General features: G+C 36.0%; 1 protein-coding gene across 1 annotated transcript in view; it reads right to left on the minus strand.

The window, feature by feature from the left end:
* Positions 1–22,018, minus strand: part of LOC108932891 (methylated-DNA--protein-cysteine methyltransferase) — a 43,036-nt gene that overhangs the window by 14,766 nt on the left and 6,252 nt on the right. The gene's annotated exons all lie outside the window — the stretch shown is intronic.

Below are 22,018 nucleotides of genomic sequence, written 5' to 3' on the forward strand. Positions count from 1 at the left end.
CTTGTAATTTCAAATACCAAAAATTTTGTACAACAGATAAATCTGTTGCTGGGGTAAAGCCTTTGTCACACAGCCTCTTTTTTAAAAAAAGAAAAAAAAAAAAAAAAAGAACTGTGAGTCTTACAATGTTCTGATAGTTTCGGCAGCCAATTAATGTTGTAATCTTGTTTCTTCCTTTCTTCCATGGCCTTCTGACACTGTTTCACATCTAACATATTATATCACTTATGCTATCTACAGGTTTCTTTCTTTCATTATTTAATCTGTGGAAAGATTTTATGCAAAAATTCTTTGAACTTTCATACTTGGAAAAATTACAGTATACCAGCACACTCAGCCCTCAAATAGTGGGGTCCCATACAAGGAAAAACCACAATGGCCTTATTACATGGTGCAATAATATTTTTCTCGGATACATGGTAATTTTACTTCTACAACAGGTATTTTATTCATTGAATTTTAGTCACTGCCTACTTTATCTTTCACTGTACAACCTATTTTATTCAAGATACACAGGACAAGATGTTACAGCCCATGCGTATACTACAACAGCTTTATACAAGGATCCAGTCAAACCAACCTTGCCATGAAGCCACAGCACTGCCATCATACATTGCCATGACTCGAAACCAAGCAGCTTAATGTCCTCCTCCCACACCACACCAACCACAGGGTACCAACATGGATATTTCATTGAGGTTGTCAAGTGGGCACCTCCCTTCATCGGTGTTCTGTTGAATTAGGTCCAAGACACCTCCAGAAAGCTAAAGAGTGCAGTCTGGCAACCTAGACCCACTCCGCTCTCCACACACGTTAGATGCTATCACACTGATAATCTCAACAGATCACAACCTTCATTTAAGATTAATATCACTAGTAAATAGCAGATTTAGTACTACTATTTGTAGTAATTCTTTCAGTTGCTTTTTTCAAAGTGATATGCAATGCTAGTTACAGTGATTTACCCATTCATATGGCAGGGTAATTTTTTCCTGGAGCAATTCAAGGTAAGTACTTTGTTCAAGGAAACCACAGGAGCGGGGATCAAACATTCATTAGTTACGCTATGCAGTGTCTCTAACTATGTATTCTGCATGCTGTACAGAGTGAAAGACAGTCAGTGATCTATCAAAATATCTCCTCCAGGGTATACCCTGCCTTACACACTGTACATTGGAAAGGCAGTTATTGAAAATAAATGAATGGACAGAAATGTAACATTAACAGACAGACTTAGAATTTTTTTGGTGTTTAATATGTTAGTTTTATCACTGTCATGTATAATAGATAAGAAATAATGGTAATTTGATTCCATCATAGAAGAAATTTGCCTGACCATCTTATGTGGGATATTAATCCTGTTAGATGAGGAATCCATGTCGTGTAATACTCAGAATCTGGACATTTTCCTATTGAACTCAGTTACTCTCTGACTCTATGGTGTTGCCCAACTGAGAGCATGCCTGCTATTTATGGAACTTCTTCAGCACTGTAATCAATGATATTACTAAGATTTCAAACCACCAAGTATTCTGAGATTTCAGTTTTTTGGGTGCGGGGGGTGACTACAGGGTAAACTGTCAACAAAGTTTGTCTGTGTTAAACTTAGACTACAGCTGCTCACTTTATAAGTGGAAAAAAGTGATTGCATGCATCATGTGTTTCATGATATGTGAAGCCCTTGTCATTTCTTGCAGGCTTTTCACCTCAGTCTGTCTTCAGTAAATAAATAACAAGACCGCAAAAACCCACCAACAGTTTCAACGGTTATGGAAACCATTCAAACATTAAGGGCTTCATCCACACACTTAAAGATAACCAGACAACCCCCAGCACAGCTGGAGAATCATGGGGGGGTCTGCTGGTTCTGAATGCTGATCATCTACCCCCACATGGCTGACTGCCCGCCTGGCTCCTTAATGTCATCTCGTCTCCGCACTCTCTACGTGAGCATGTCCAGGCCGGCTGCGGCCGACAGGCCTGGGGATGGCTGTCCACACCAGCCTTTCTGCTGGAGCCTGGAGCGCTGGCGCTCGGCGAGGCTGATGGGGAAAGGCTGTCTCCCGGTGTGCCTGGGAGCCCTTACCCAGCAGTAACACTCATTACTTCTGCTTGGGTTCCCTCAGGGGACCAAGCGCCAGACGTCATTCCACCACGATAGCCCATCATTGACATTCCAGCCCATGCGGATCCAGTCGGCTTCCAGCAGTAGCTTGTTGCCCACGAGAAAGACGATGGGCAGTCTAAGCCGTGTGTCCCTTTCAAATGTAACACCATAACCTGTTGATTACTGGTAAAATAAGATTTTTCTTTTTTGAAAGAGACTCCTCCATATTTCTTAGTAATCCTTGTTACTGTCGAAATACTTGAATACATGAAACACTAACTCAGCAACTGCTAATCCAATTGTAATGTTCGTAACTATAAAACAAAATGAAAAAAAAACAGGAGAATTGTGATGGAAAATTTATAGAAATGATTACACAACAACACAAACTATAAACATAACCTGAACATAGAGTATTAAGGATAAACTAATAACCACTGGAAAAAAAAAGGGGCAGAAAAAGAAAACACTACTTACAAAGAAAAATGCTAAAAACACCCTGAAAGGATTTTATTTAAAAAAAAAAAAAAAAAAAAATCCATTCAGTTTCTCAGATCAAAGATCTAAATTACTAAGAGCAGGTACCACGTTATTGCTTTTATTCTTTTTTCTGAATAAATCATGGGGATGATTTGTGAGCATATCTGCGAAATGTGAAGTATTCAGTGTGATCAGTCATGATTCCCATGGGAAGCACTGAAGGAGTCATCTCTGTAAAACCCACTAATGTAAGACAAGGTCATTTCTATTTTCTGGAAATGAAGCTTTAAAATGAACCTGTCCAGAAGTGTCTTCATCACAGCACTCAGGAGCATTATATAATTAGTGCTCTGGAGCAAAATACAACTTTCAGTAATATTTAAAACAAACCTTAACACAATTTCACAGATGTCCACAGACACTTGACAGACTTTTTTTTTTTGTCGTAATAAAGAATTTAAGTTAAATTAAAAAAAAAAACCAATTCAAGCTACAGCTGAAGGAAAGCAAAGTGTTGCTATGAACACTGCTGTGGAAGAATGGGACAGACCTTGGCACAATCAGGCCACGAGAAATGCTCTGAATATTCTGCATGCAGACCTCCAAAAATCACTTTTGTGTGGGCTTGAAAATGAAAACGACATTCAAAAGAAACAAAAGTTATTTTCCAATTGTAAGTATTGTATTCAATTTTGTTTTTAACGATAAATGAATATGGACACAAAAACAATAAGCTGATTTTAACAACATATGTAACACTGCTGCCATACAATGACAAAATGACATTTTAAAATGTTCTCTCCGAGCACATGACCGTTACTACTCCTGACAAGGATAGCAAGACACCAGAAGAAAGTTCATAATTCATGCACAATATTATGTTAAGTAGCATACATTTCCAGCCTACATTACAATTTAATAGCAACAATTTTGATTCAGGTCTAAGGATTAATATCAAATCAAATTCTGACAATTCCCTTTTTTCTTTTTACACACAGTCGAGCAAGAGGTATTATTGGAAATATGCAAATTACACATTTTATTGTAGTTTTAAAGTTTCCATAATATTAGAAATGCACTGAAATTTGTATCATTGATTGCAGTGCTATATAATTACTTACACAGGTTTGTCATGTTGTCAGAAAACATAGGATTTAGAGAAAAATGAGCTAATTAAAAGAAGGAAAAAGTGAAGTCTGCTCTGCCCCATAAGATACTTGTTACACTACAACTGTTTATAACTTTGTGAAATATCACCTTTTTTCGTTTTCAATGAAATCCTAGTTAGAACTTCATTGTTTCTTTTAAGTGGAGCTGCAATGTCAGAGTATGGATGTCAATCATAACAAAGCAACTGAGCTCAAGTCAGCCATTTCAAACAATCGGGGCAGAAACCTTGTTCAGCCTCCCTAGAGGCAATTTGGCTTCAGAGGCTGAAATGGATAACAGGCTGTCCTTAGTTACTTATAATGCTTTACCTACGAAAACAACAGAAAAGAACGATTTGCACTTTTGGACACTAACTAAAACACACAAACACTTTAACTACACCTTGTCTATGTGCAGAAATAAAAAGGAACATATTGTTTCCTAAAATCCCAAACTAAATTAATGTGTTTGGAAGTTCACAGGCTAAATTAGTACTAATAACTATGGCACGTTTCCCTCTCTTGTCCCAGTACTGTCCCACATCTGCCAAAATTCCTTCTCTCCTCCTACAGCATTCCTGTTTTGTCCAGTATGACTCGTTCAACCACAGCTACATTCACCTGTGATGTTCCAGGCCAGGCAGACATGTACCAGGTCCTAGGAAGGGTCCACAGAGGTATACAATGGTGACAAACCAGTAGTCCTTTCGGCTTATACAAATCTGTTCCACTTCCATTTGGGCGTCACTCTGCACCAGCCACATTTCAACACCTACACATGCAAAATACACTGTAGTGTCCAGAGATTATATAAATTACGGCAAAGACTGGCAGTCTTTTGAGGACAGTCCTAAAATCACTGCAGTAGACTGGGCTCACATAAAATCAAATTGTGCAAACGAGACAAGAAAGTTATATCTTTCATTCCATTTATGTGGCAAGTACATTTGCAAACAGTCTGATGCCCAAGTATTTTAATAGCAGATGAGGTCCCCTTTAGAGTTGGAAAATTATTATTGTTGTTCATTTATTTCATTCTATACTTTCTGCAGATAAAAGCCCACCTTTTCCAAACTCAGCCACAAAGGTGTTCCCTATCCTGTCCATTGGTCAGAGCAGTGTCAAACCGCATTTCAGTCAATCATAGAAACACTATGTGGTGGTTCACTTTTCACTTTTCCATATTTTTCTTTTCGTTTTTGTGTTTGAGTTGGATGCTTCAGAGAGGGTTCAGGAGGGTTCCAGCAGGTAGACGGACAGAAGTTTCCTGTGCTGTACAACTGCAACAAGCTTACAACAAGTAAGGAGCAGTACAGTAAAAGCAGAATGAGATGTCAAGTGAAGCAATCAAGTGGGCAGTTCTGACCCTTCTCAACTATCTCATGGTACTAGATATTCACTCATAGGCAGATGACTTTATGACAGATGCCAACTTATGGACCACCCACTGGTATTAGTTGGTACCTGGCATGGCAAACTTTCAGGTTTCAAGAAGCCCACTGACCAGGAAAAACTCTGGCAAGTTCAGGTTCATGCCAGATTATCCACCTGCACAGAAAAGAGGGATCTTATCCAGAGAACCCACTGGTAAACAACAATCATAATTAGCACTTGACTCCAATCACCTGTTTTATCCTTTCTGAAGTGAAAACGGCATACCCATTTTGTCAAGAAAAACACCAAAATTCCCTGATGCTTTCACTTAAGTTTTTTCTTCCTCTCCATATGCAGTTCTTGTTTTTGTTTAGTTATTATTATTACTACTATTTTTCTTTGTTCTGACAGTCTCCCTTTAAAATTACCAGAAAATAGAAACTTTTTTTTTTTTATCTTTAATCACATTAGTCTGTGACCAAGTTCATTGTCTGACTGTGCACAACCAGGCACATCACAATAACGTTTTAGCTTTGAAGAATAATAATAATAATAAAAAAAAAAATGTAAAAGCTGGATTTTCAAGCCCTGCTAAATTTTTGTGACAAATTTCAGTGTTACGTGTACAGGTGAATAAGACAGTCAGAGAACAATCTATTCATGCTGCGGTTAAAAACTGCCTTTTATTTCAACTACCGAAAAGAAGAATTAATTTATTAAGAAAATTATGATCTTATAGTAATGTATTATCTTGTAAACCTATTATACACCTATCTTTACTTCACATAACTTAAGCAAACGCAAAAATTACATTTGGCATACAGTAACATTTCAAAATAATATAAGAAAACTGAATTACAGGACAATTTCAAATGAAACCCCACAGGAATTCCACTGTTAAAATTACCTGCAGTAATTTGCAGACATTTAAATGGTTTAAATAAATTGTTTTTATGCATGATTTTACAGAGAGAAAATTGTGCTGTCTTACACACTATATTCATTTTTATGAGAATATTGAGGTCAAAATCTCTACAGACTAGAGCTTGCAAGGTAAGATGAAATATGTTCCCTTGACAGTGAAAAGTGGAAAGTACAATAAATAAAATATTACAGAGATGCGTTTCTAATATTGTATTGTCACAACCAATTTCCCATTATCCATCCAGATTTTGATCTATATTATATTATTTCCCTCAGAAATCCACTTTATGAAGCCACCATCTCCCGTTTACATTCAAACTGCTTCCTACTTCCAGCTGGAGATGAAAAGCCAATGGCTATATTTACATGTATGAAACAAATTGAGCATTTAAATTACAATAAGCTTGATACGTATAACACAATGCACCTTTATATTCAAGCACAGTCCTGGACAGCCATATGAAAAACATCAAGTGAATCATTGCTCAGAGAAGAACTGAGTAAAGCAACAAGCAAGGGAATAAATTAATCTTTTGTATTAGTCTGCATAACAGGACATGTTTAGCTTATAGGAAAGACCAAAATTTCAACTATTATGATCTGAAATATGTTATTTAAAACATAAATATTTCTTAGTTTACATCTACACAGAGCAGTTTATGAAAAATGAAAGTAATGTAACATGGTCTGTTAAAGACTTATGAAAAGCAGACTGTATTGTATAAAAGGTACAGTATATGCATGCATGCATATAGCAAAATCATTACATAAACTGTGGTTGTAAAAACATATTTCTACAGTATTCCCAACTATGAAAATATTGCTATGAACTATTACTTTCTCTGAGATGTATACAGCTTTGGAGAAAAGCATCTGCTAAATGAATAAATGTAACTGTAACTAATGAAACCACACATATATAACAAATGAAGCTATATATGGTTTACTGCATGGGGCACAATACAGTGCATACAAACAGGACAGTTCAGGAGAGAGAGGGGGGGGGAAAAAAAAAAGGAAAGCCTGGGACCAACGTCAATTTAAATGCACTGAGCACCAGAAAAGACCCCAAATTCAGGCTTCAAAACTTGTAAAGCACAATCCCTCTCAACCCAACTAGATTGCCTGTCATATCTGACAGCAACCGTCAGGTTCTCCTTCACTGCTCATGGGCAACATGGAAGGTCAAAAGACCAAATACAATGGGCAAAACCATTCTGCCCCCACACCCTTGCCCCCCACTTCCGAGCACCAGATATTGAACTCAAAAAATGACAAGAGGGTGTGTTAGAATAGCTGCCAGAGAAACGGACTGCCGGAGACTGTCGGGTCGAGGTGGGGGGAAAAAACCAGTCTGTCTGGTGAATGTCAAGGCTTGGCATCATGTGCTGACAATCGTACAAGCAAAGGCCAAGAGACAATTGAAAATGGCTGTGTCCTTTTCGCAAATTTTATTGACTACAAAAAATACACCCTTTGCACGGTACAACAGCTGGCCTTAACCTTAGTGTTGTGGCTTACTTTTGCTGCAAACCTCTGTTAACCTACAAGTTAAAGCTTCTTACAAATTGAGAATTTACATTAATTTATCTTTTAAAAACTAATATCCATGTAAAAATCCATGAGTAACATCTTACAAAGTGGTTAGGGCTACTGTATTGCAATCTAAAGTATATTCAAATTCCCCGTCCGCTGCAGCACTCCTCAGCAAGTTACTTATTTTGAAGCATTCCAGTAAAATATTCAGCTGTATAAAAGTAACTGTAAGTAGCTTACTGTACAAAACAGACATAGTAAGTTATTCTGTGCAACTGTGTAAGCTAAATAAATAAAAATCAGTTATGCATGGGCGTACGTAAATACAGACAATTCTAAACTAAGCTGAAGAAAAATTATTACAATTGTACTACTTTCTGCTGGAATACTATTTTCTCTTTAAATAAATATGCCATTCAGAATTTAAAAAAAAAAGAAAAAAAAAATTCAAAGAAACTGAATTTGAGGAAAATAATATTTCCAAGCCTGAAAACTGAGTAAAAACTCAGCATGCCTGTACCAAAAATAACAATCTGTTTTGGTATGAATACATTATTCATTTGCTTAATGCTTTACTTTGAAACAGCAGTACAGAAATAGCCATTTTAACTAATATTTCACTAACCGCCATCCTCAGCTGCCAAAGTCTTGTCGTTTTTGCATGTTAACATTCAATTATGCAAATTGGGTGTTACTTCAGCCACACCTAGCAAGTGATTAAAAAGTTATGAATGTCAGAGGTCATATTAGACAGTTTTCTTCTGTTTTAGAATTGAAGTATAGCATCACATATCCTGCTTGTTGAAATAATTAATGGTTTTCAAAAGACGCATCACCTTGCTTCTGCTCCTTCTATTAATTGAGATGGAGAGAGAATAATAATGAAGCACATTTTAAGTTACTAGCTCTTCATGGCTGATTTTTCTTTTTTTTTTTTTTAATTGTGACACGCGACCTGCTGTTTTTTTAAACATGCCGATAGCCTGACTGGATTAAAGGGATGCAATTTAAATTGAGTGTACTCGAGATTCTGCAAACACCGTGCCACCATGTTGAGAGCGAGGCACCATCTAAGCGAATGGATGAGTAAATATCACTGTGCAAGGCCACAGACGACAACCTGCTTGCACATACGCTATGGCAATTAGCCAGACCAGAACAACCTCCACAAACCCCCGAAGGCTAGGATACCTTGATGATTTATGTTAACCCTACAACCACTCTCCTTGTTCTTTTATAAATGGCTGGGAGAAATTTCTGCTAAACACTCTCATCCTGCCCCTAGGCAACAATAATGTAAAGGTTGCACTGGACTCTGAAGCTTCAAGATTTTATTGTTGCCCATACTGAGTCTGTATTATAAAAGGCTGAATAATTTAAAATACTTGAATTGTCTCTCTCTCTCACACACACACACACACACACACACACACACACACACACACACACACACACACGAGTAACACAGACACAAATTATTCCCCAAACAATTTATACATGCCTTTTGCATTCTTAGTATGTTCCCCATCAAAAAAATGACTTCAGGGTCACTGTATTTAAGGCATGGTAAACTGCCCAGTGGAGACCTGCAACTTAAACACAAAAAATGTCTTAGAACAAACTAGTATCACTGTACCTACATATCAGAGATGTACCTGTCAAGCATCAGTTCTTGTATTGTATTTCTGCACATTATATTTTCAGAGAGCTGTCTGGATGCTGACCTATGGTTCATAATATTTATGATCCCCAAATTTCCCCTCTCCAGCACAAAGTCAAACAGAAGTACTTGTGCATATTCCTTTTTCCCCAACAAAATGCTTATTGACTCAGATCAGTGAAGAGTATCATGAAGCACTGTTTGACAGAGCAAGCTGGCTCTTTCATAGTCTTTTTCAGCTTCTCTCCAGTAGCAAGAGTGAATTAAACTGACTGTCCCATCATCAACAAAGCTGCAACTTCAGTGCTGCAATGTAAAATATATTTCTAATACTGCATTTTTAGTGCACCTGTAGTTTCTCTAGGAAACCCCAGTACACTGCCTGGAAGATGGGGGGAAAAAAATTCTCTACTGAGACTGAATGGGACACTTCAAAGGCATATATGAATGAAATAAGCCTGCAGTGGAGCATGGCTCCTCACAATCTGGACAAATATCCTGAAAAGTACTCAAAAACGGCATACCAAATGATAAATAAATTATGTCGACGTCAAACAAACAGGTATGCTACAAATCCGGAGACACGAGTCTCAACATTACACAGCTTAACTTGAGGCAGAGCCCTGGCCCTTGATTAGACTGCCGGGATGGTAATCGTTGCCTGCACATGCCATCACTACACAGAGCTCTTGCATATTTTTCATTCTTAATGAGAGGAAATTAGTGGTAGTCCCCAAGAGTTTTGGGTGCTTAACACTGAAGCACTCAACCCCACTCAAATCCCATACCAAATCCATGTTTAGTGCCACATGCAGATAAGAGCTAAGCAGCATTGTTCCATAATTGAGTCTTGTCCTACTTCAGTTTGGGATATCAGGAAAACATCGCCCTACTCCACTCTTTTTTTTTTTATATGAAGACATGAAGGTCTTATTTCATCTTATTTGCTAAACAATCTTGTGAATGTTACATTAAAACTGGTGACACAGATATATTCAAACAGATACTTTTTAAAATGCATGCAATATTTATTAATGAACACACTATACTACATGTTAAAATGGCATTGTTTTTCTGCTCACCGCTATACGAACAATATGTCTTTCTAAAATTTTCAGTCAGCCTTTGTATGCACATGGGGGATGGGAGCAAATTTATAGGTTGTACATTTAATCTGTCTACACTGCAAACTGAACAGCCACTATAACTAGGAGACAACCCTTTGAGACCAAAGGAATTCAAAAACAAGGCACAGATGGGGAGAAGCACCCAAAGAAGAGTCATTGAAATGAACAGGTTTCATTGAGTCACATCTGGGCAAAGACAAGGGAAATTGGGGTGGGAGAAAACAAAGGGAAATTTAAAAACCTTTTCCTAGTTTTTATCAATTATATATTTCTCTTCCTGTTAATGAGTATGAGTTAAATATAATTTGCACTACTATGGCAGTAATATTACGTGTAGAAATTGCACCCATATTACACATATTACACAGTATCACACATTGAGAAAAGCTGAACAGATGTTCTTTTTCTAGCAATTAATAGTAGAAAACTGTAAGCTTGAACTGCCCATTCTATGTCTTTCTTTGAAGAGCACTGTTTATACTTTGGATGCTGAAAGCTTAATGGAGTTGAGTATGCAGATGGAAACCTTGTACTCACTGACTTGGCATAGCCACACTGAAAATGTCACAACACACTTCCCTGAGAATAGCCTTGGCACCACAAAGAGAGATCTCTCCATTCTGCAGACAAAGTCACTGGGGGACCGACCGCCCAGGCTGGAGAGGCTCAGAAAATTGTATCCAAATGTTGCCTGTGCTGAAATATGACTCTTGACGGCCCAATAAAACTTTCATGGAGTGGCCATAGGGGGTTCTCTTGAAATCCAGCGAGTGACCAGAAGGCAGAAACCAAAGGTAAAACCAAAGCTTTGCTTTCTTCACACATACACACACACACACACACACACACACACACACACAGAACAGGAAGAAAAACCCTTTGTAATGAAATTAAATGCATCAATTCAAATGAACAACATACAATCAATACATATTTGTGCATATATTAATACAGTGTGAATACCTCATAGTTACTGGAGCTGCTATTGGACTTTTGGCTGACGGGTGCTCAGGCAAAAGTACACTGTTACTCCCTTATCGACAACACACTCCACTACGCCGCCCGCTTTCAACAGCTGACGAGGATATTAGCGAGTATCTAGGATGTCCGTGCCAGCTGAGGTGGACTGGTGGAAAGCTTTCTCTCATTTGGACTCATTTCCAGGTCAAAAATAATAACACACTCCAAAAATCAGCTGTTTATTTTAATAGGGTTCAGTTTCACTGGTGTGACATCTAAAATTAAGACAGGAGAATACTGAGAAAGAGGTAACTGTGAAAATTGCTTGATATTAGACAGCAGTACAAATATCTTATAAGCCTGTGACAAAAAAGGAAAGTAGATCTTAGGGGAAATGCTCCAGGACAGACTCAGCTTAACAGAGCATATTTCATTTTTACTGGTTCATTATTCTCAATATTAATCGTCATGATTCAACTATTCACTAATGTCAGGCTTCTAAATAACATTTCTGTTATTTTCTGTGACCTTGATCCTCAAACAAAACATTCAAAGTCATCAGAAATATTTCAGAAGTATTAAAAAAAACATTTATAGTATACTGTGGACACCAGTTGTTTCAGCATTATCTTGCTCGCAAATAGAATTTACTGCACTATATGTGACAATATTCTCAGGATTAATCACCCATCAGTGAAATTTCAATATGTTCATAAAATTCTAAAAATGAAACAACTGCAATGTTGTTGATGTAATGGAAGCCACATTTTTATTGCAGCCTCCCATTATTATGCATATCCAGGTAGAAAGTTAATTAACCCAAAGCTTAAGCTAATTATTATAGTAGAATGCTATCAACCAAACGCTTTTTAGTGAGACAGCTGTCCAGAATTTCATTTGCTAATCATTTGTCTTTTGGCTGAGCATATGGTGCATTTTTGGTGCTATCAGAGGAACAACAAACAGCTGAAAATCATTAACTAAAACAATGTGCATAAAATCACAAGTAGCTTTATATGGCTTTGTGTCAAAAGAGCCAGATCCCCTGCCCTATAAAAATAATTAAAAACATGGTTCTTGCCAATTACATTTTCTGGTCGATCATATACTAAATGTGTGACAGGCATTCAGATGTGCAAATAAATTGTCTATATTTATAGGCAAATGAGGCTGGATGTTTATTATTTATCCATGGTATGCTAATAGTGTATTAAGTATGCACACATACCTGGATAGCCTGTATCTGGAGAAGATGATTACTCAGTTGATGCAAAGACATGTTTTCTACCCCATGTTTTTTATATTTAATTAATGTAACAATGATCATTTAATATGCAATAAAGAAAATATATAATTGGTAATGCACAGTATTAGATGAAAATGTTCACTTAAAGCAGTGAGAAAATATGGCTCATGTAATGTACATTTACAGTAAATTGAAATATAGGGAATCTGCTACACACATTTAAAAGGTTAAACATAAATGTCAAACAATACAATCAAGTACATTTTGATAATGTTCTAACAATGGTTAAGAGAATGTAATTAAAAAAAACCCTACTGCACACCAGTGGAAAACTGCCTTCTCTGCATACTACGTTACCATCAACCATACTGTACCATTTGTAGCCCTAAAGATACAATCTACTCTAAGATATACTCTAACACTGTACCTCTGCTAGCATGTATCAAAAATTGCCCAGGAACATCACTTACAGCTGATTAAATGAAACTGAAGGATCCTTAGGAAATCCTAAAAAAATAAAAAAAATACTAATTCCTATTACACTAAATCCAAATCAGTCTGTCCATAGTTCAGTTAAAATTTTAAGTCCTGCAACAGTTTTAACAAACAAGAAGGATTTTACAAAATTTATTTAACAGCAAGTGTGGTCTATAGAGTATGTTAGTAAAGAATTTTCCCATTTTATCTTCTGTCAGTTAATTTGAATGTACAAATATAACAAATTCTGAAAGAAAACTCATATGTATGTACTCTTTTGGACAATGGACCTCAATCACTTTGAGAAATACTGTAATTTGCCGAGACTGATCTATACTTGCAGCTGTTTCTAGTAATACTCTGTGTTGTTGCCTCCGTACATCACTGTGACCCAATGTTGCTTTTGCGGCAATAAAAAAAAAAATGTTTCCAATAAAGAACTAAACATACGATAAGGCTATACCTACTCATGTGGAGCACAATGACACCACAGAGTACAGTAACAACAACAAGCTAAACAATCTTGGGTATAGAAGAATACCTCAGCTTCACATTTCAAAAACAGCTTTCTACTTTGATGCTGATGCAGCTTTTGACTGGGTTGTCTGCCACCTGAGTGCAAAATACAGGACCAGATGAGGATCTTAAAAGAGGATTCAGATGCTCATTAATAATAATTACTACAGTACAACATTTAGTAAACTTAGTGTACAGAATTTATTACAAATTCAATGTAAATTTGCTTTTGAAAGAAGTTACGCAAATAAAACTTGGAACTGACTGAAAGTTAAGTCTTCTACATTGCTCTGCCCAGAGGCGAGGAAGCAACAACAGGCAGGAACATACTGCCTTTGTGGATGAGGGGAAATGCAACCCCACAGAGTTATTAAAACACCACTGCAATTATATCGGTACTCTTACACTAGAAAGAAAAAAAAGTCAAAATTTGTGATTTTTTTTTTTTTATATGCATGACAGTATTCCAACTACCTCAATTATTAGATGACACTAGCACTGCTTACAGTTTGTGTAAGAAATAAATGTATGTGGTTTATTATCCAGAGGTCACAGCTGTACCTTAATGAAATTTCTCTGCAAACAAACAAGAAAATAATCATTGTTACTGCCATTTAAAACACTACCTGGCAATTAGACTAAACAGTTTTAAAGCATATCACAAAATGAAATATAAAAAGAAATTACAATCCCAATTAAATAAAGAGCTAGGCATAACAGCCAGAGTGAAAACTGCATGTCCATGTTAGGAAAACCATAGGAACATAGTTTCACTAATTCACTGTAAGGGAACTGAATGTATGATGTGCCAGTAACCAAAAATGATTGATACCTGTATCAGTTCCTAACACTTGCTGAAAATAAAACTACTCAAGCTCTAATACAGTAAGTGACATGGGCTTCTCTGACATTTCTCTTTAGGACCTCACAGGCTAAATTGCCTTTGCTGGTCCTGCTACCTATCAGGAAAACTGACAGACAAATTGGCCAAAGCACTGTAAAATAATATGCTTGCGAAATTTTGTCAGGGTGCGATTTTGGTCTTCTGAATTTTTCAAACAGGAACAAAATGAAAAATAACCTCAGCTTTTCCTTCCATCTCATGCAGACATGTCACACTTCAAAAAGTGGTAATACATCGTTTCCTACACTACACAATTCAAAAAACATGAGAAAAGGGAAAGAGGACAGGGCAAGCTGTCTTTATGTTTGTTCTGTACTATGTATTTTGCTGTTTAGAAATAAGAAATTCATACACTGGAGCTCCCAACATGTCCCTCCTTTGATAGTGGAGGATTTGAAGAGTTGTTTAATGAAAGAGTTACTGTGTGTCATTTAAGGACAAGTATGTGTATTTATATTTACTTTGTTGTGAGCTAAATTTTGTAAATTCACATATGAAACTAAGCAAAGTATGAATAAACACAGTCATCAGAATTTCCTGATGCGTTTAAAGAACAAAAGTTGTCTATTCAAATATAAAGCTACTAAGTTGCAGCCTTCAGCAGGCCATGACAAAACACCATTAAAGTGGTGAAAATACTGTCTATAAATTCTGAACACAGTGTGAGAGTTGATTTCACTGATAAAAACCTGGCAAACCGTAAATAATTAGGGACCCAAAAAACAGACTGCACCTTACAGTCACAGGATGTTTTATTCCACTGGGATGACTCTTGTAAGCCCCAAAGGGATCACAAGCTCTGAACACAGCCAGAGTATTTATATTACAGCCTTATTTCAGAATTTATATTTTTGACAATGACCAGTACAACTCTATGACTCCTTTATTTCTTCTATCTTTCACATTATTTTTTATTGCAGAAAAACAAAATGCATGACCTGTCTGCTGGGCTGGCGAGTGGCGGAAATGACTAAATGGAGATGGATGCTTTCAGGTGCACCTGCTCAATGCCCTGGAGGAGGGTCTCTAACAAGAGGCCCTGATTTCCAACGCTCAACATTTAGGCCCCTCATAAAGTATGCTGAAAGAGGAATAAGTCCCACCTACATCACCTCAAACAAACAGCCTGAAAATAGCAAGAACAGTGTATTGTACAGTATAGACCTGAATACAATAGTTAAATTACACTCAATTTTCAGTGGGCATTTAAGAAATAATACAAATCGCTAAGAGAAAAAATAGTGCAGTACAATAATTAAATCTTAATAAAGTAACTTTTCAGCATATTTAAGATTAAACTGCCAAAATTTTAAACCTATGAGCTAGCCATCCTTTTTACGGAAATACAATACAGCAAAACATTAAATATTTTTTCTACAAATTTATTCCATTACTTTAAAACTTTTAGTAGTTTATGAATAACTGTATATCTATTGAACAACTTTTGAAGACAGCATTTGAATTAAACCAACAAAATTGTTTCTGTACATCTTCTGATCATTGGCACAAACTATTGGCATTATGCTGTGTTTATGATAATTTAATTTACTGCTTTGGAAATACAGACTAATGTGCACTTTTGCAAATACATAAACACTGAAAAAAAACAACCACTTACTGGATTTTCATTGAAACCAAGTCACTTACATTCAAACAAATATGCATTAAAACACCAGATTATGTCAATTTTGCATCCTGGTAATGTGGTGTCACTACACATTACGGACCTCTAATTGGTGCTACGGTCGATGTGACAAACCTACACAATTTTGGCAGCTGAATGTGTGAATTGCTTTTCAATGACAGATGTTTGTTGCAAAGAGAAAAAAAAACTGTCACAACAAAATTAGGTGATCTATCATTGTAAGATATGGTTTTCATATACTGTTTACTTGAAGATATCACTTGCCTCCAGCTAAATCTGACTGGGAACATTTTTGTGATGCAGAAGTGATATGGATACAATCATTATTCGTGATAAATGGAGCTCCTGAACACAGAACAATCTAATAATATTGCCGTAATATTGCTGCTAAAATCAGTTTGTTTAAATGTCAGATTTTTTTTTCCCCCAGTATATTCTTTTTATCTTGCTTCACTCAAAACGTTCTGAGTGTCACATTGTACTGCAAATATGATTCAAGACAAACAAATTAGAAATGGAACCAAGTGAATCTACATAATGCAGCAAGGAAAATCAGACACAAGTATAATGACTACACAAAGGCTTTCCCTGTCCATTTTAATTAAATACTTCAAATGTCTAAACCACTGAATTACTAAAGAATTTAATCATTTCTCTAAAACAAACTGAAAAGCTACACAAATCATACTGATATAGAATTTAAAGAAGCAAAAAAGAAAGTACTTCCCAAACCAATTCTTGATTTATTTATAGTTTAGGTTCTATTAAAAACATCAGCGATAGCAACAATTAACTAACTAATTTTAATTCAAGAGTTATTCTGTTTTCATCAACACCTTACCCAGGGTCTCAATCTTCCTCCACACTGGAAACAAACACCAGGCTTGAAACAGGATACAATGTGCATGGGATACCAGAATTATTAATTATTATTAATTACTATTAACTACTATTATTATTATCATCAAATTGATTTTATTATTGGCTTTAGAAATTGTGGAGATGTTGTATTTCAATCACCTCTTCAAGGTGTTGTGTTTGGCTTTCCACACGTGAGATGGTGGCACGTTCCTCCATCAGAGGCCATGATCCAGTGGGGCAGGGAAAGCAGAGTGACTTGCAGTGTGTTGGACAATCAACTTTATGGTAAACTAACAAAGCTGGCCATGAGGAAGCAAATGATGCATTTCAGAAATACATTTGCCAGAATTTGGTTACGTTTGCAGTTAAAAAAGTAATGCGTACCTTGATTAATTCACTTCACAGTAAAACTCTTGAAAATAGCTATTACAGATTAAAAAAAAAATTGCTGACTAAGATCAGCCCAAAGTCCCCACTCTTGCTCACTCTGCACATGGTGCCATTTGAGACTCTAATCTGAGTGCATTTTGCGGCCATCCAATGGCAACAAGGAGAAAGGCAGACCATTTTTCTTTCTGAAACAGAGAATCTAAAAAAATTAAACCGGAAAGGAGCTACAATTAAAAACAAACAAACCGGGATTTGAAAATTTGTAACTTGGATGGTTGTAACGAGGTACAACCCTACTGTGAATTCCGATACAAATGCACGACTGGGGTACAACAACACTAATGAACTATTACTTCACTGAAAGTTTTTGAAAGCAACATCCTTTATACAATTACAGTACAGGGATCTAGAATTTTCCATAAACTAAGGACACTATGATTCCTTCCAACAAAAAAAAAAAAACCAATAAGCAAAACCATTTCAAATATTCACATTTACAGTTGGTGTAATACTTTTGCCACTATTCAAAGCTTGCTACAAGCAGCAAGATCTAGATCAATATGTTTTTTTGGAATGCTTTTGAGTCCACAGCATTTTAAAAGAGCATTTCCTTGAATCAACACAGATTACCAATGATCTGACAGCAGGGCTCAGCATGACACAGTCAGTCTTTTTGCTTGTATGCAGCTTCCCAGACACGAGCGGACATGATGCTCTCAGCATAAAAGCTATATACTTATAACATTTTGCAATAACATGTGGCATATCATTTGGCCTAAAGCTAGAGACACCATCTGTGGAATTCATTCCAGAGGTTTAATTTGCATGCTGAACCATTTCTTGAAAATGTTATCTGGTCTTTTATTTCTCAGCAATTATGTTTAGTCATTTCTGCATCTTCACCTCATACTGTTTAAACACAGGTGTTTTGCTGGTTCTCAGTCCTGAAGCTACAACAACAAACAATATTTCAATATAACAAGAAAGAGTGCATTAACTGTATTCATTTATTCATTTTTTTTATAATTTAAAATCATTGAGAAGTAGTTTTGATACAGTACTCATAATTTTATCCAATACATCACTGATAATAAGTTGCTTAACAAAAAAGGGAAAAAAAGCATTTCCATTACATATGTGCATTTTAAATAAGAATAAACTGAAAGATCCCAGCTATCTAAGCCTTGGAATTTGTGACGTACATAGAACATACACATAACCAGTATCCTTTCAGACAAAAAGGTAAATTTTGATAAATGTAAACATGACTTCCTCTAGTTCCTTACAATACATTTAATTTTATTCAATCCTTACAATGACCTAAGAACAAACTATGGGTCCTCATTTGATAATTTCAATACTTCTCTCCACATAATATTAACCCCTCCATCTGTTAGACTATAACCTATTTCCCAACTTTAACTCTGAAAGCCTCAAAACAACTGTAAGCCTTTAGACAGCCACTACTCCTGTATTGTATGTAAATGTTTGTGTACTTAAAAAAAAAAAAAAAAATGTAGGAAGGTGATCAGTATTCGTCTATCCCGAGTTTTGTGTGTGTACTCCTGCGATTAACATCGGTGCATAAACTGGAAAGAAAAACTAGGTTTACTTAAGAATCCCGTCTGCAACTATCTCTCTCTTTCTCCTAATGTAATGCACAAATTGTATTTTCTCTGAGATGTACATCGCTTTGGAGAAAAACGTCCGCTAAATTAATACATGTAAATGTAGCTAATACTTACCGGAATGAGAGCTAAACTGATGTTCTTCATACCTAATTGTGCCAACCTTTTGACATCCATCAAATTTTGATTCTTCTCTCTTATCAGATAATACTTTTCACAAAAGGCATTCAATGGTTATTCACAGTGGTAGAAGCATGGAAGAAAAGACTGGGGGGGGACGACTTATGCTGTGGTACAGCATCAGCTTCAGGGCAGTTTCAATTGGCTTAGTTTTCTATTTGGAACACTGAATATTTGGTATAACATTGTTCTGGTTAATGGGATTGTAAACTGTGACTTGCTACCAATTAACCTTTGTCCCTCCAATACATTTTTTTTTCCTTTATTTTAAAATTGAATTAAATTGTATGCAATAAGGAATTTTGTGCATATTAAATATCAGTTTAAAGTAAAAAACAGCTAACAATGGAAAGAACCTTACTGCAAATTCATCTTTACTCAGTTCTTAACACTAACAGAAAAACCACACTGAAATTGTACTAAATCGATTTAGACAGAACAGCATCTTCCCAAAAGGAAATACTTAGCAATAGGCTTGATACATTTTATTTTCAGCAAAATAGCAAAACCAGTATCTGAACTATTGAAGATATTAAGTCTAGCTCTGCAAAAAAGAATCCCATAATGTAAGATAAAGCTAAGAATATTAAATTGTGAAATGCTTTACTGATGCAAATCATTAAATTTGCATCTGTTTACTGAACCTTTACACAGGAACTAAAGCATGTTCAGATAGAGGAGAAAAATTATTCTGCATTGTTAAATAAGACATCTTCCGGGATCCAAACTCTGTACCATTAATCTTCACACTCATTAACAAGTATAATTTTTTTGCACTGTTTGAAAAATTTTAAAGATAGCAATTAAAATATTTATGATTATATACAAATTTTACACACACACACACACACACACACACACACAGCATTTCTTTAAAGTATGCAAACCCATTGTGTCCCTTAGTTTTACCACAAAATTATTTTATCATAACCCCACACACACACACACACACACACACACACACACACACACACACACACACACACACACACACACACACACTTTCAGAACCGCTTGTCCCAGACGGGGTCGTGGGGAACCGGAGCATACCCGGTAACACAGGGCGTAAGGCCGGAGGGGGAGGGGACACACCCAGGACGGGATGCCAGTCCGTCGCAAGGCACCCCAAGCGGGACTCGAACCCCAGACCCACCGGAGAGCAGGACTGTGGTCCAACCCACTGTGCCACCGCACCCCCGAAATTAAATACAACAAAGAAAACCAATGATACGTAAATATGTGTCCTTTAAAACAACATTTTTTTTCTCAAAATTAAGAAAGTTAAATGTTTCAAAGCTCAAAGTCCATCACATAACTGAAAACACACAAAAAAAATCAGTCTTACTGGAATAAGTAGGTATGTTGCAGCTCATGTTGACATCAACTACTTTTATTTCAGTATTGCTTATGACATCATAAGAAGCAAATTGCAACATCTATAAAATAAATTGTTTTAGGGCATTCTGCATGCTTTCCCTCTTTTTCTTCAGTTCCTGTACTGAAGACCAGTATTAAAATATGCTGCTTTTCCTGTCTCTATGACTGTTAAGAGAACTGACCAAGATAAAATAGAAGCCCTCATATTAGAAAGAAATGGATTTTTTTAATGCTAACATTTAAAAACACTTTAAACGTAATACAGTCTTTCATCATTGTTGCCAACGCAGTATATCTACTTTCATCCTGTTCCATTTAGTTTAAGTGAACTATCCATAAATAGGCAGTGAAAGTTTAGAGTAAATATATGAAAAAGATAAAATTCTTCCAAAATTTCTATAAATGTCAACAGAATTTTATCATAACCAGTGAAAGTTTAATATTTTATATACATAAAATTTATACAAAATGGGCATCTTGCCCTGCCTGTCAAAAAACAATATATATAAATATGTATATATTTCTTTTGAAATACACATCATGAGGACTTCACAATGTCTTTAAAAAAAGAAAAAACTGAAAATGTGCCTGGTATTCTTGCAGTCATATTTTGTTTTCATTAGAATTAAGGGAACACTGAACTGAAGCTGAAACATAGTGAAACTTTAAAAGTTTGGTCACAACTATGATACGTCAACTTAAACTTACAAACATATTAATGGAAATATTACATTTTTCATAAATTAATGCTGTTAAAACAAAATTCAACTAATAAGCAATGAATTGTGGGTAATTATTTTCAATAGAATAATTTCAGACTCAAGTGTTGAATGTGATAAAGCAGAACTCACAGCAATCATTTCAATTCATAATGCTAACAGGTCTGACATGACAGAACAGACTGATATCAGAGGACTTCATAATCAACACTACACCATGTATTTCTAACCTGAAAGCAGCTGTCAATATTAACTTTCATTTGTCAGACATCTGTAACCCTGTTGCTAGATGGTTTCAGGTTTGTTCAGGTGCAACGGAGACTTCAAATCCCTTGGCGATACTCACTTATTAACTACAGCAACTTAACATTGCTGGAGGTACACAGAATATGTACAGTATGGAATAGAGAAGTTACATGTAAATGTATGATCATATTGTAGGGCAAACGAGGACCATTTATATGTTGTTACCAAAGTATTATCTCAGTGAGTAAAGCCAAGCAGCACAGCCAAGGTGATGAGTCATGTTTTGTTTGACCAAACGAGGTTCTTTGGCATTTAAGGAAAAGCTGACTTTCACAACCATGAACACGTTTGTCTCTGTTCGTTACCATGTAAGAAATAACACAAACTTTTGAGTTTAAAAATACCTTACTGATTAATAACATGTTAGGAATAATGGGTGGGGCATTTATAAAAACTGTCGCAGATGGCTGTTGAATAAATACCAAAAACCTGCACCTATATGTGTTTAATGAA

This window comes from Scleropages formosus, chromosome 4, assembly GCF_900964775.1.
Source record: "Scleropages formosus chromosome 4, fSclFor1.1, whole genome shotgun sequence".
Lineage (NCBI taxonomy): Eukaryota > Metazoa > Chordata > Actinopteri > Osteoglossiformes > Osteoglossidae > Scleropages > Scleropages formosus.